The 16,266-nt window shown below is 42.3% G+C and overlaps 1 protein-coding gene across 6 annotated transcripts in view; it reads right to left on the reverse strand.

Moving 5' to 3' along the window:
* Positions 1-16,266, reverse strand: part of BACH2 (BTB domain and CNC homolog 2) — a 187,962-nt gene that overhangs the window by 91,641 nt on the left and 80,055 nt on the right. For 4 of the 6 annotated variants that reach the window (XM_032105073.1, XM_032105076.1, XM_032105075.1 and 1 more), the window contains one exon: positions 10,928-11,032. The gene's annotated coding sequence lies outside the window, so the exon portion shown is untranslated. Of the gene's footprint in view, positions 1-7,141; positions 7,343-10,927; positions 11,033-16,266 lie in introns of all 6 variants that reach the window. The other 2 variants (XM_032105077.1, XM_032105074.1) reach the window with 2 other exon arrangements.

Genomic DNA, 16,266 nt, shown 5'->3' on the forward strand with positions numbered 1-16,266 from the left:
GGGCACGTCCCTCACATACCCAAACTGCTTCTGTTCAGCATGTTTCTTCAGATGGCATAGTATTTATTTTTTTGAAATTCAAGACAGCTTTGTTTATTTGCTTTTATTTCTAGCATAATGTTTACTATTCCAATCAGAACATTCTGTAATCTCATCTAAATGTTTTATTATTAATTGCTGCACCCCACACCCCGCCCTTAATAATTATCCTCGGGAGAGGTAAACATTTCAACATGACTTACTCTAGTTAAATCCATGAATATGCATTATTTATTTATTTAGGTAAACAGTAATTAAGAAAAAATCACCAAACCGCCTTCTCTTTGAAATGAGCTCTACTTTACCAGCCTTGCCATGGGAATTGCAAGTCTCTTAAACACATCTATTACTTTGTCCTCCTCCACCATGATTTACAATGATGGGCCTCAGACCACACTACAGCTGCCAGGAAAGCAGTCAGTCCTTACGCTGTCTGAGGCTGGGTGACAAGTCCAAAGCATCCAGACTCAGTCTCAAGGATAAGCAAGAGGTACCAAGATGTCAGCAGAGAAGAAAGGTGCAGGATGAGGAAAAGAATATTGCTATCTATCACTCAATACACTGATTTTTAAGTTTTTTCTCAGCAAGACAACCACTACTGACTTGAAAATGTTCATGACCCCCTTCTGCCCTCTCCCTATAGACAGAGGGCTATGTCCTGACAGAGGGGCTTGTGACCACTGAAGCTCCCCATGCTAAGCTGGGGAGCAGCCAGCCCCAAACCAAGGAGTTTTTGGTGCCAGAACAGTCAGATAGCCCCATGTGCCACATATATATACACAGCTTATGCACTGGGTAATAAGCAGCTGAGTGACTCCACTCAATTCCCCTGGTCTTCTTCCTCAGTATTACATTAACTCAAATATTACAACATCCCATCCTGCCTTATACTTCCACCACAAGCCATGACAGAATATGGCAGCACCACAGGCAATGAAGACACTAACAGGGCACCCAATTCTTTAAACCAAAAAATTAAGACACACCAAGATAGTCCTGACATGGCAGATCATCCAGCCTAAGGATCGCACCAGCACTACAAGAGAGGAATCGAAATGTGTCCTAAAGACAAAGGGATTTTCACAGGTCTAAAACTGTTAGGTAAATAGATAAAACTGTGGTCGGGGCTTTGTTTCAGTTTTCAAAGCTAATTTCCGGCCACTGTTCAGAGAAATGCTTTGCATTTCCATTTCTGACTCACCTGCTTTAACAAGCGCACTCGCTGGAATTACTAAGCATGGGATCTCATGAAAACATTTCGCTTTCTGAATCAAAGTGCTTTTTTTACTGATGTGAACTTATCTATAAAGTTTACCTTGGTAACAACACTGGTGATGTGCAGGTACGAGTGCACAGTGCGATGGGTCAGAGGACCCTTCTCCCACTGGGCATCCCATCAAGGTACAGGAATGCCTCCCAAATTCTGCCCAGCCACTCGGAGCACGCTGACACCAGTGTCTCACATCCCCATCACAAAGTGATATGCGCTCCCAGAGACACATTCAAACAGCAGGTATCAATGAAAAGCATTCCTGAAAAGAACCTGTTATGAAACCGAAAATCGGAGATTGCCGCAGCGCTGTGCCCAAGTTGAGTCATCAGTTCCCTTTACAGCCTAATAATTGACACTGCCTTGATCAGAATGACTGATCTGAATGTTGCTTTGTGTTTGTGTGTTTTTGTTGGTTTTTCTTCTTTTTAATTAAAAAAAAAAAAATTCTTATGTAAACAAGCCGTCTGTCACCTTGCAGGAGTATTTGTATTCTTCAGATCATGGGAAACATCTGTCAGAACCAGATTTTGCTCTCCTCAGTCAACTTGATACAGTCTTAATCAGACTGTACTACAAAGAAACTAAAAACTGGTCTTGTTACAGAAAAAATTCGCTACCAGCTCTCAGTGGAAGCACTGATTTTATTGCGCTTTCTTGGGATTAAATGCTGCAAAGATTATTAAAAGAGTTCCCTCCTTCCCCTGCGGGATCTCTCCCCCAAAGGAAATCCTGGGAATTTACATGCTGCTTTTCTCCTCTCTTTGTGCACTTTTCCAAAATTAACTACCTTCCAGGAAGAGATAGCTAGGAGAAGAATCAAGGTAAAGTGAAACTTCAGAGCATGCCGATTTCCCACCTTTTGACATGGGTACTCGGATAACGGAGTGATTCCCCTTCTGATGCTTTCAACAAATAAACGCTCCCACGCGTCTGCATCCCGCAGGTCACACCTCCCCAAAATGATTCATTAAGTATTTTCACATCTTCTACATAGGGAAAGATCAAGTAAGGCTGCAACTGCCTCTAGCGGTGTTTTCTGAAGAAAAGGTGACACAAAATAGGGTGGTTGCTACTACCAGGATAAGGGTGATGTTAGACTGCCATGCTGCGAGTCTTCTGCCAGGGAATCTGCCCTGGAATAGCAAAGTCATTACAATGAAAGAAAAAAGAAGCCAATTCGAGAAACAATGTGAGATTATAACAGAGAGAGCAGGCTATTCCATTAGCAAGTAAATGAAGAGGAGATGACTGTGGCAGGAGGACCAGGATCAGTGGGTACCAGGCAGGTGTCTGAGCTGGGACTGTATGCAGAGCCCTATTAAATGGACCAATAATTTATAGATTGAGGGGATAGTACTAGAAACATTCAATAGTGTATGCATGGTCTTAATTAGAAGTACACCCCTGGAAGGGTGAGAAATTAATGGCTATGTCTGTATTAACTTTTACCCTTAGACCTAAACCATTCCACTGGAACCGTGTTGCTGATATGATGCCCAATTTTTGTATTTTATCTGGCAGTAACTCCAGCCTGGTGCTGCAGACTGAGCACCCACCAGCAGCTGGAGTACATCACCAGCACAGCTGGAGGCACAACTCTCAGCTTGTATCAGTAACTCATGGATTACACATCATGCCACTAATTCTTAAATACAAGGCATGAGATAGGAGAACCTTGGTATACTTTGGAGAAGGTGGAGGACAACCCATCTAAGCACTGTGTACTGAGAGTAATACAACAGCAGATTTTAAAACAAGAAGACAGACAAAATCCAAAGCTGTGCAAGAGGAGAAAAGCTAAAACAAATGGCATAAAAGAGGAAAAGGAAATGATCTACTGGCTGAAGAAGACATTAGATTTTATTTTCCTTAACTGTGGCAGATAGCTGGACATGAAACTAGTATAAGACATATCTGCAAAATACTGTATGTACTCTTTTGAATGGAGTGGAACTGTTCTTGAAAGTCTTGCTTTAAAAAAATCTTCATGCATGCAATTTTTTTGAAATAAGAAATTACTGCAGAAACAATCCTATGACAATACTAAACAAGATGGAATTTCAACTGTAGTTTAGATATAATGTCCAGAAATCATATGGATTTAGCCCTGCTCAGCACAGAATCCAAGGAGTATCATCAACCTTGCAACATCTTGGGGAATCTTGCATTTTTCTGAAAAACACTTTTACCAGCTTCAGCTATTTTAGAGAGAAATGGACTGCCACACTCCCAAAATGTGAGGTGAAACACTATTTTGGCCAGATTTGAGAAGAGACTGGACCTAGCTAGCACTGGTTTCATCTACCTGACCTAAGATAACGCACGTTTTTGACTGTGACTTTCATAAACTCTTCCAAGTTTCATTTTATTATTCCAAGGTACGAGGGTGGCAATATAAAGACAGAGGAAGCAGAAAAAACTGGGTAGGAATTAAAAGCACTTTTCACTGTTGAGCCAGCAAGTGTAAGAATTGTATTTGGCTTCATGAGAGCACTGCCAACACTAACAAACCATTTGCTGTCTGCTGCTGCATACCAGCAGGTAATGTGCACAAGCTTACATTAGTACTTTGATGCATGCAAAGTGGACAAATTTTGAAGTGCCCCCTGCATTTGCTTCTTAGTTAATTTTGCACCAACTCTTGAATGTCCCAATGAAAAAAATAAAGGCGTGGGAAACATAGAGAAACAGGGTTTATCACCTCATAAAGGTAACCAAAACAGCAAAGACTATTTCAAATGTCTGTCTAGTTCTCCCTGACAGTTCAGCTCCAACTGAAAACTTAGATATGACATGAATTTCTTCTTCAGTTTCCTGTTACCTGAAAACAGAAGTTTAATATCAGTATTATCACCATCCCAGTTAACTATCACCTAAAGAAGTAGTAAGAACCAGCAATCATTAGGCCACAAGCAAAGCCAACTCCATAACAGAAAAAAAAAAAAAAATTCTTATCAGTCTCTCTTCTCTGCTCTCAAAATGTGACAGCAGCAGCTTCAGGGACATCCTGCATGGTCCATTCTCACCACTTGTTCCTGTAGAAAAGATGTTCTCTGCACTCAGTAATTATAGCTTAACATTGTCAGGTGAAAAGAGCTGCTTTCTACAGTTCACATGGCTTTCGGAGGTGGGGTTTTTTTTGTTTTGTTTTTAACTTGTATGACAAAACCTACCTGTTCTGCCATTATTATCTTGTTTTATTACTCCCTGTAGTCCTGGCATCTGTTTAAAATGATGTAAAAAGTAGGCAGTTGCACAGAGAATGATTAGTACAGCACGTGCTGCAGCAAGCAATGTTACATATTTTATTGCTCATGAAGTCAGTGTACTGGAACTGGCCAAATGTGTTACTTCGGTCTGAAAGTACACTTTTCCTTTTCTGCTTGCACCAGGATAATTAATAACTGGAAGAAATAATAGTGAAAGTAAGCATGGTGTTAGGTAAGCACTAATGACACAAGCTTATGTTTGGATCAAGGATTGTTGTTTGGGATGTCTCTCTACAAGAGAACAACAAAGTTTGCACCTCATGTTTGTCACAAGGACACTTGCCACACCGCCTGCTCAGCCATCATCCCAAATTACTCGCTACCTGTGCCAGTGTCCTCATCCCACTTAAAAGTGCTTTTCCCTGAACCTCTGCAAGTGAAAAATTAAATCTAATGCTTCCCCATTTGTTCAGTGGCTGATGAAAACCTCATTAATGAATACTTGGGCAAAAAGGCTCTCTACAATTGCAGCACACCGTCATAAAGCCAATGCACGATGGCCAGCAAATGTTTCCCAGTAGCAATTGGCTTTACACAGCTTCTTACTTGGTAAATAGTGACAGGAAATACTGAAAAAATATTTGTTTTCCTGTATTTATTTCTACACCGGGTGAGGCAAGACAAAAGGATGTTTAGGCACTGAACTGATTTCAGGCCTTGTCCTCTGTGAATGACTTGGCCTGCAACGTTATAGGGCTTTTAATCTCACATACCTCATGGATCCTATTATCATCACCATCATAATGAAACCAGACATCGCTTACTTCCCGTTCCCCCAGCCTGCCTTAGGCTGGGCACATAGAAATGAGAGCATCACTCACACAGAGCTGACTGAAGAAGGCCACCCATCATTTCACCTGCTTGGCTTCACCTCCCCATGCCAAACAGTGCCACCTCAAGCTGCTCCTGCCAGTGGGCAGGTCAAGGAACAGCGTAACCCAAACCATAAGGATCAGAAGACATCCAGCTCACCTTGTTCATGGGAAAGGCAGAAAGCAATCCCCAGGTGTTTCTATAATTCCTGTTGCTCTCAGCACAATTAGATTTTATTGAACTGTAATCCTAGATAAGTGTATTGAATCTTACAGCTGAAGCCAATTACACTGTGTTAAATAGCCTTCCTGATTTGCAAGACGAAGAACACTTCTCTATAAAACTAAATTAGCTCAATAACTCATTATTTGTAGCTTGGACAAAGGGCTGAAACAGCACTGGACAACTAAGCAGCTGCTGCATTTTCAGGCACTAATCCTTTAGAGCTGTAAGCAGACTGAATTCCCAGTTTGTTGGGGAAAGGGACAAGCACTGCAGGCAGAGAGGCGACATCCAATGTCAACAGCACTACATCTCAAACCGTCCCTGTTTCCTCATGGCAAAGGACTCTGAGCTGACCAGCCTCAGAAGGAACGAGACATTGCTTTTCCTGTACTGAGAAGTCCTCACACTTAGAGGTTTAACTCCCAACCCAAAGGAGATAAAAGGGCACATCAAAAGGCATGTGACTTGTCATTTCTGATTCCTTACTCAGAATTAGCATCAGCACCAAGTGAGAGTATATAAAAATCCCTTAAATGAGTATTTCTGCTTATTAGGGATTGAGTGGAGGAGCAGAGGGGCTGAAGGCCAGTGGTGGTGATGGGCTATGTGGACATCCTTAGCAGCCACACCTTGGCAGGAGTCCACGAGTGTGGCATTCCACTGCCTCGCACCACCTTCCTCAGCTGCTAGGGTCACTTTTGGTGCCCCTCCAACCAGCCTCAAGCACTCTTTGGTTTCTTTCTTACACACAACGGTGTTTACGTGTTAGGAGATCTCCACATAAGTTGGGAGACAACAGAAGCTGTGTTTCTGATCCCATTGGGTTGTGCCAGGTGCACGTATTGAGCAGACAGGAGTGACTCAAAGCCATAAGCAGACAGACTGAGCAGAGAAAGGTGAGAGACAGGGAATATTCCAAATGCCTGCTGCTGCACTGGGGCAGCCAAACTCCACAAAATATAGGCCTGAAAGACTTGGAAAGAAAAAAAATCAACCCTTTTGAGATCTAGAAATAATTTCCTTTACTCCTTAACACAAAAATGCAAGCAGCATGGGTGACTATCCCCTGTGAGGAAGCACACCTCTCTCGCTCTGGTCTCCAGGGTGGCTCTTCCCATCGCAACATCCATGTCCTTCAGCAGCATCAGTAGTCTTTGTGCTCACAATGAACGTGAGGAAGATAATCTCCACTGCACAAATGAGGAAGTCAGTCATGGGGCAAATGAAGGAGGTTGCCTGAGAACACACAGGAAACCTGTGACTGAGGCAGGGAACTGAACCCAGACCATGAGTTCCAGTTGGGTGCCCAGTCCAAGCTGGGTGGCTGACAGACCACCTCTTCTTATGGGGCTTTGAAATTGAAGTTTGGTGGGTTTTATAATGAACATTTTCTTTTTTTTTCATTTGTCTAGTCACTACGTTTCATTACACTCACACTTCTGCTTTGTGAAGGCTTTTTATCCTGCTTCTTTTCTGTTTTGGCTTAAAAAACCAACACAGCTGAACATCAAACAGAATTTACCCTTGACGGTTTGGTCTTCTGCCCTACCAACATTGTCCTCTCCCTAGTGCTCAGTGTTGTGTCCTTTGTGCACCCTGTGGCTGCCTGTGACTTCACCAAAACACACCAGTGATATTTAGAAGGAGATGTCTTACTCGTAGCTTCACAGACTTACAGCAACTGCTTATGCGAACTGCAGTGCTGTGAGGCAGCAGAGCAGACCTGGTGGGAAAACCAGAGAAAAGAGATGCACAAAAAAGGTCAGTTCCAAAGTGAGTGTTCTGACGCTGCTATGCATCATGTCAATGTGAGCAATCATCTGAAGAACAGCTACCAGTAAGCCACAGTGTCAGACTGCATAGGATGTTTTACTGGCTTGGCTAATGAATCACTGGGAAAATGTGAGCCATGTGCTCACTGCCAGGGCAGTTGCCACAGTGGGTGAAAACAATGTCTCTTTCACTATCATCATGACCTGTGGTTTAATTGATAGTTTAAAATGTTTTAAGATCTTTCTGTGTAAGGCACATAATATGCACTTCCAAGACAAAATTCTTTGGTATTATACTATTTGCAAGGAGGTGCAACGAATCAAACCACTATTTCATGAAATAATTCACACTGGCTGAATCCCTCACAGAATGTCTCAAGATCTTGAAAAGGAAAAAATAACTAATTTCTACCTGTGTAATAACAGTGGGAAAGAAAAAGATTTCACATTTTTGTGAGAAAATGTTGCAAAACCACAGACTTTTGAAAGTGCCCAATATGGTATTTTCAGCTTATCTGGATGAAGCCCAAACTATCCACAGCTAACCAAGGTGCATCAGAAGATTGTAATCATTCCACTCCCACCACAGGCTTTTTGTCCCACTGTGCATCCAAGGCTGTCAAGCCCTACAAAATAACATAGGACTTTCATGCTTAAAGCAGCTGAACAGCTGCAAAAATAACTCTGTAAAAATATTGAATAGTTGGTCCCACTCAGCAGCTGGAAAAACAATTACTGACTGAAAAATTCAGTGTTTGATATTACTTAATAGTTGGGGAAAAACTAATTGTGAATCATAATTAACGTTTATTTAACTATTTAAAAGCATGCATCTACTGTTTGAGGCTTCACAGAGAGCAAATATGTGGCCTTCTGGCATCATTAAACAGACTAATACAGTTGAAATGGAAGGACATGAGGCAGAAAACCACACTGGAATAGTGAATCCTTCAAGGAACTGGTGTAACTGTGATTGCCTCAGTAGTGTGCACACTACAACACCAGGTTTGAACCAAATCAGTAGCAACTACCCTGGGGTAAATTAAATGAATGCACAACTCTAGCTCCTGGTGCCAGAGCAATGCAAACATCATGATATAAACTGGATGAAAATCCATCACTAACAGTGACAGAGAAAACATTCCCCTTCAAACTGCCTCAGGGGTTGATGGGCAACTCTATGGTGGCATCAGCCAAGGGCCAAGTGACAGAGGGGCTTCCTGCGAACAACTGCTGCAGAGACCTGCAAGAAAGGACCAGAAGTGCTCATCACCCCCAGAGGAGCCAGGGGCCTGCTTCCCATGCTGAAAGTGTGGCCAGCGGGACTAAGGCAGCGATCATCCACCTGTATTCTGTACTGGTGAGGCCACACCTCAAATCCTGTGTTCAGTTTTGGGCCCCTCACTACGAGAAAGACACTGAGGTGCTGGAACATGTCCAGAGAAAGGCAATCACACTGGTGAGAGGTCTGGAGCACAAGTCTGATGAGGAGCAGCTGAGGGAGCTGGGTTTGTTTAGCCTGGAGAAAAGAGGGTTCAGGGAGGACCTTACCACTTTCTACAACTGCCTGAAAGGAGGCTGTAGCCAGGTGGGAGTCAGCCTCCTCTCCCAAGTGACAAGATCAGAGGCAGCAGCCTCAAGTTGCTCCAGGAGAGATTTATATTGGACACTAGGAAAAATTCCTTCACAGAAAGGATTGTCAAGCATTGAACAGGCTGCCCAGGGAAGTGGTTGGGTCCCCATCCCTGGAGGTATTTAAAAGCCGCGTAGATATGGCACTTAGGGACATGGCTTAGTGGTGGACTTGCCAGTGCTGGGCTAGCAGTTGGACTTGATGGTCTTGAAGGTACTTTCCAACCTAAACAACTGTGCTTGTATGATTCTTAGTGATTTTATGGTTCCATGAAAGCAACAGTGGCTTAGGTCAGGATGTAAGTTACACAAGCAGATGAAACATTTACAGGCATTATGCTGAAAACAAACATTATGCCTTGTTTTAAACTTCTAATTGGAAAACTGCTTGAATTCGGACTTTTCGAAGTCCTAATTTCCCCCAAACAATTCCCTCACTTGTTCTCTGCACATATGACATGGCTGAAATGTCCCATCACTGACAGCAACCAGTCCTTTCTTCATCTCATTCAACTTCACCCATGCAGAATTGGGCTGAGCCCCTCATGGGTCCAGCAGGCATGGAGCAAGGACAAAAGAGCAGTTACTGTATCTGGCAGATAACTGCAAGCAGGGCCGAGCCAAAGATTCCTGTCCAGCACAACCTCACCTAGAGAGTGACCCAGGTGTGCCAGTTCACTGTACAGAGTAAAGATTCACAAAAAAGAAACCTATGGCAAAAAACTGACTTGGCCGCTGTGTTTGAAGGACTTGGCGACAGGTTTAGCATAAGTATATATATATTTTATACATAGTATATGTATGCAAATGTCACCTGTAGGGAATATTCTGTAAGGTGCTGAGGAATGTGAGCAGCCTGTATAAATAAATGTGCCTAACTAAGTGATTTGGACTCTAAGTCACCAACTCTCCCACCACTGCTCTCTCAAGTGACCATGGTATCAGAGGCCATTTCAAGGGAAATGCACTTATGTCATACAATACTTCTCATATCATACTTCTCATAACCAGCAGCAGCAGGAAAATGAAGGCAATATATAAAAAAATAAAAGTTATAAAATTTCAGGAGACAAACATCCCTGAATGGATTATGCTTTCAAAACAAACTGCATAAATAGCATAATAAGGTTTTTTTGGTGTACATCTCAAAGTTTTCTAGGATGATATTATTTGTTCTAAATGTAAACACATTCTCAATGCCATATGCAATGCAATTGGCTTGCAACCTGAAATAGGGCCCTTTTCATTGAGACTCACTCATCACTAGGATGATCTCAATTTATCACTGTGGGTCCCCTTCAATTCAGGATGTTCTGTGATTCCATGATCACAGAAACAGATGCAGCTGACCAAATTCACCTCCATTCACAGCCTGCTGAGGTTTCCTAGCTATATCCCCTGCATGGTCAAAGGGACAAAGCAATGCTCTTTTTGGATCAGACAGGGCAACTATTCATGGACCATTTCAAACTGAGTTAGGCCAGACCACAGGTTACGAAAATCTCCACACAGCATTTGCTCTAGCAAGGCTACACCAGCATAGCTAAAATGCTGAAGTGCAGGCTGGGATGAACACTCAAAAAACATGTATGCCATAGAGCTAATGACAAAACAGACCAATATGTACTCGGTCAGATTTCTTTCTAGGCTTCTATGTAGCTGCCTGTTCTCAGAAGTGTTCAGGTAGTATGCTGGGGAGTTCTAGAGCAATGCAGCAAAAAGCCTTGAAAGGACCTTAGCTTTATGCTATGCACAGATACGGAGGTGCTTGAGTTCCCACATGCATTGCTAGTCTTACTAGATGTTAGAGTAAAAATGTGAAATTAAAAGAAACAACCAAAACATCTCAAAACCACCCCAAACCTGAAGAAACCACTTGATGATGCTTTTGTAAAAACACTTACTTACAATGCAGTCCTGGAAGTGATTTCCAAGCAAGCCAACTGCTGCTCTAGTTTACTGGATGGTGTGGCTCAGCTCTTTCATACAGGCAGCACTTACAGTTGTATCTAGAAAAGGAAATATAACCAAAATTCTTTATGAGCAAATACACAAGTAAAGTCATCTTTCTCTTTAAAACTATGACCAGGTTAAAACTAGCTTTAGCCGGTCTCAATAGCTCTTGTGCCTAGCTTCACATGTGCTGCCTGCTCACAGGAACAAGCCCCAAGGTGCAGCCAAAGCCACCCTACAGCATGTAAGCCAAGAGCGACTGTGCCTGAGGAAAAAACCCCACACCGAGTGCATCAAAGCAGAAAACAAATGCTCCCAGCTGTTTTTCTCATCTAGTTCTACTTAAAACATTTGCAGGAAATGCAAGATGAATTAGTGCCAAAAAAATGTAGGTGATTTCAGTAAGGCCAGGAATTCCAGGCACCAACCTCTATTTTCTCTCTCTTGAGTGGGTGTTCACTTGTAAATTGTAGACATGTTAGCAATTCAACGACTGAGCGAATTAACATTCAACTTAACAGTCATTGTTAGGTTGGGAGGTTATTACTGCTTGTTCTGCAAAAGTGACAAGCTAAAATAGGTTTGTATCTGAAAAGTTGTTTTCTACAATACATATTCCCTGTCTTTTCGTACCAAATAATTTTCTTCCATCATGTCAACTCCTATTGTATGCACCACCACTGCCAGCTCCACCACAGCAGATGGGATAGGCAAGGAGAAACAGCAAGGGGACAGGTGAGGAGGAGAGAGCGCTCAGCCCCCCCCATTTCTCTTTGGGCCGCCATATTAATTTTTTCCCAGGCATTTTATGTGGTTGATTCAAGACTTCTCAGCAAAAGAGCATACTTGCATTTGCAGGATATTCTGCTTTTAAAGCAAGCAAGCAAAGGCAAAACCCAAGAGCAAAGAGAGGGCTCTACTTCACCAAGTCATGAGCCTGAGAAAGCTGGTTGTTATCAGGCACTCTTTGGGGCACAGAATTGAGAGTTGTGATTTCCCAGCCTTGCAGGTGATTATTATTAATGGAAAAAATAAGTTTTCAAGGTTGAGTCAACATACCACCACATGTTTAATTTTTGCAGACTCAGATCCATTTTGTACTAGTAAACGAGCTTGCATCCTTTCCTCCGTACTTTTTTTTTCTTTATTTTTTTATTTTAGGGTAGCTCACAAGCTGCTGACAACTCACACTGTACTAGGAGCTGTTCACACTGCACAAAGTGTTTACCACTCACAAGTGATGCTAAAAATTAATTTACAGTACCGCTACAGCAAGCTTTGACAAATTGTCATGTGTTGACACAGTCATAAGTTGTTGGTTAAAAAAAGTAACACTTCCCTCTTCTGCCACTTCATGTTTGAGACCAGGGATGGGCACATTATGCAAAGTTTGAGGGTTTGTAAGCTTCACAAATGTTTGGGCTTCACAAAACAAGCTTGGTTGTGAAAGTTTTTTCTCTTACAGTTAGGCATGTGTTTATTGCCAAAAAGACTCTAGTAAGAAAAAAAAATCCTTTCCCATCTACCAAGATCTGTGTGTTGTGCAAAACTAGAATAAAAGGCTGTAAAATAAATAATCTTGCACTATACTTGTTCTAGATAAGATCACAGCAGTGACAAATAGCCTGGATCAACTCCTCAGAGCTGCAAACACCACCCTCCTGTTGTAGAAAGGAAGGAAGAAAAATATAGCTACGAGTAAGAGTTTTAATTGTTCTCAGCTGTCACACAATGTTATCTTAAGTGAACGCATTTATTTCTCGATTCTCATATATAGCTCTATATGGAAAAGAAAGAACTCCAGCTGTGGCATTCATCAGACAAGGTTCAAATTGATTTCTGTGTACTCAAGATAGTAGGTGTTAGTCAGCACTCATGCCCACCAGTGGCAGCTCTTAAATTTTAACTCCTTCTCCTCAGGGCAGGACAAATAAACTATCTAGTTTACACTCTGGAATCAGTAATGGACAAAACAGTGCTGCCAGCTGACATGAGCAGTGTTTTGGTGGTGATGCAAACTTGAAACATTAACCCCAAACTAGCCTAAATCCAGGGAAAGAAACAAAGCCAAGCAAAATGAGCACTCACAGCACCTGCCAAATGGGCTTCACGAGGAGCTTGTAAAAGCCACTGCTTTACATTGTGCACCAGTGACCTGGACAGCCAGTGCTCCAGTAGCTCTCCCTAGGATGACCAAATCTCAGAGCACAGACCACACAAGAAAGCAGAATAAATTCATTCCGAAAATTAGCTTGGCAATACAAGGAATTAATTTTCTCTTTTTTCCCCACTCCTTAACACCTGTACAAAGTAGAGATGCTTTGAGTGCTTCCAAAGTCCTGAGGAGAGGCAACACTTTACCTTTGTAGAACTCACCCTATGCCTGCATCAGCGCAAGAATGACCCCCCTAATTTCTCTACAAAAGTCACAACATGTTACTTCAAGCAAAAAGAGCTCCTGCAAAACATTAGGGAGGGATGAAATTTCATACAGACTCTTCACTTGCTCCCACTTTACACACCCTGTATAGAATTTCAACATCTGAGATGCTACTCTGATATACTCTCAGACAGATCTAAGGAAAGCAAAGGACATTTATATCATTATAGTCAGGATGGACATTGCCTTGTGCTGTTGACTGAAATTATATCATCCATGCTTAATTAGCATAGATCACTGTACATTCAGAAAAGCACTAAAGTGGCAACTCCTACTTTCCTCCCCCAAGTAACAAAAACTTATAAATATTTTCAGTGCATCATATGAAATGCATTATTTCACTAGATGCAGTTTAAGAGTCAGCAGGGTTGGAATAAAGATGATTCAACTATTAATTCAAAAACTTCAGCTGTTGAGTTAGCTAGAAGGCAAAACCAATTCTACTCCACCTTGGAAGAAAACAAATAAAATCTTAAGTTTTACTGTAAGTTATCTCAATTGCCAAAGCACGATTTCTCCTGTACCTTTTTACTTCTTTGCTGTATAGAAGGGAACAAACAACTTAAATTCCTGAAGTTCTAACTTTGGGATGGAAAAAGCCCAAGATATCCAAGTCACTAATCTAGTTAAGAATACTATGAGGGAAAAAGTGGGACCTGGGGTTTTCTGAAGTGTTTTTTAGTTGTTTTTGTTTGTTTGGGGGATTTTTTTTTATTTTGAGACAAAGTATCTGTTCACTTTTCGCAAGTTTTATCCTCATGGATTCAACTTGTGAATGTGAAGAAACCACCCCCAAGCAGAAGGGCCATTCTTGCCAAAGTCCCTTGTGTGAGTTTGAGCTTGCTCTACCCAACACAGGGCCAATGCAGCAAGGTTCAGCATTGGGGAAATGCAGACCCAGGATCTCCCGTGGCCTCTGCATCACACCTCTCCACTCTGCCCTTCAGTTTCATCACAGGGAGGAAGGCAGAGTCTTGGCTGATCGCACAGCCACACTCCCTCACACTGCTATCTGCAGGGCATCAGAACAAAGCCATAGAGGTGACATTCATCCCAGGCAAGCCGTCACCAGGATTTCAAAAGCAAAAGGGAACATATGAAGGTGTCCTGATCCTTGATGATGCATGCACACAACTGAAGGGGTAAATTGATGTATTGAATAGTTATACCAAGTATGCACTGGGTAGTCACTGCTTACATGGGATGCAGACTGTGAAACAAATTCCCCCGGCTAGAAATTAAAAAGAAAAGGAGGATTGCAGCTTCCTTATTCCATGGGGAGTGCTTTTCCAACCACTGAGACAGGACACTAGCCCAAAGGCAAGTGACACCTGTGAGTGCCTACACCATGGGCAATCTTCCTGTCCCAGTTCTGCGCCTGTCTTCACTTTGCTGCAAAGGCCATGTCACCTCTGTTACACAGAGCTCTGCCACCTACGAGCAGTGGGGAAGCAGCTTAACTGCCCAACCTGGCAGGACCTCCTGTGAGCATTTGGGGGTGGGAGGAAACTTACCAGCTCCCCACTTTTGTGTGTGTGGGCACTTTAAAAGTGGTTCCAGTTCTTAAACCTTAAGAGATGCTCAAATTGCCTTGAACTGAAAGGATTTCAGTATTGGAATACTGGAGGTCATTAAAAGATGTATAGATATGGTGCTTAGGGACATGGTTTCAGGGTGGACTTGGCAGTCTTGGGTTAATGGTTGGACTCGATGATCTTAGAAGTCTAAAGTTGCTGTTTCCTTCCTGACTCCCTACCCCCAGTGCAGGAGGGAGCAAAGGGAAGCAGTATCTCTGCAAACATGAAACACTGGGAAAAAGCATTACATCTTTGTCTTCACCTGGAGCACACCTTGCACTTCCAGCCCTTTCAAGCAGAGGAAACCTGGTGGCCCCATGGACCCATCTCCCAGGGCTCCATGGCAGGGGGAGGGACCCCAACACCTGGTGGCCCCATGGAGAGTATAATGACTTGAAAGCCAGCATCTGTGTCCCACTTTGTTGCTCCAGCAGAAAGAAAGCGCAAAGATCCCTCAGGAGGCAGTTCGGGAACTGCCTGCCCCACACAAAGTGCACTCACACACACGTACATGGGCACTCCTCTCCTTTGCCTTTTATTTTTTTTAACTGTATACACTAGTATATTTTTCACTACTCTCTTAGCATGACATCCATTGCACGGTATGTAACAATCAATGCCAACATTATGTCTATAGCATTAGCACAGAAACATGTAATTCATTGAAACAGGACTTTCTTCTTCCCCAGCTTCTCATAGCTGGTTTTGTTATATAAATCCATATGACTTCTTGCTTGATTTGGATCTATTCAGATCAAATCTTTACTAAACCCAGAAGCATTTTGTTTTTAACAAATATATTCCCATCCTTCCAAATCAAATCTCTACTTCTAGCTGAGACAATGTCATCAAACTCTTACTGTAGTGTACTACTTCTAAGCAAATGAACTTAAAAATTCAGTTAAATGGCAATGTACAGCTAAAGGGCTCTGAAGGTTTATCTATCACGTGGCAAAAATCATTCTTTGTACGGCATCTGTATAAATACCCATAGGATTCTCTAGATGTTTTTGAGCCACCTCAGGCCAGAAGAGTAACTAGGTAATGAAGAAAATCATGTCAAGTTTTATGAGATCCTTAGCAAAATGGTTTAAAGTGAACCAGGTTGGCTAATACATCCTGAAATCCTCCTCTATATATTCCACATGACAGTATCTTGTCTGTGCAACCTGGTTACAAGTCAGGAGAAGGATACAGGTGAAAACCTTGCACGACCTTTTGATCCACAGTGATTTCCACAGGAGAAATCACTGCAGGAAAGGTACAAGCGAAA

Source organism: Corvus moneduloides, chromosome 3 (genome assembly GCF_009650955.1).
Source record: "Corvus moneduloides isolate bCorMon1 chromosome 3, bCorMon1.pri, whole genome shotgun sequence".
In the NCBI taxonomy this organism is placed as follows: Eukaryota; Metazoa; Chordata; class Aves; order Passeriformes; family Corvidae; genus Corvus; species Corvus moneduloides.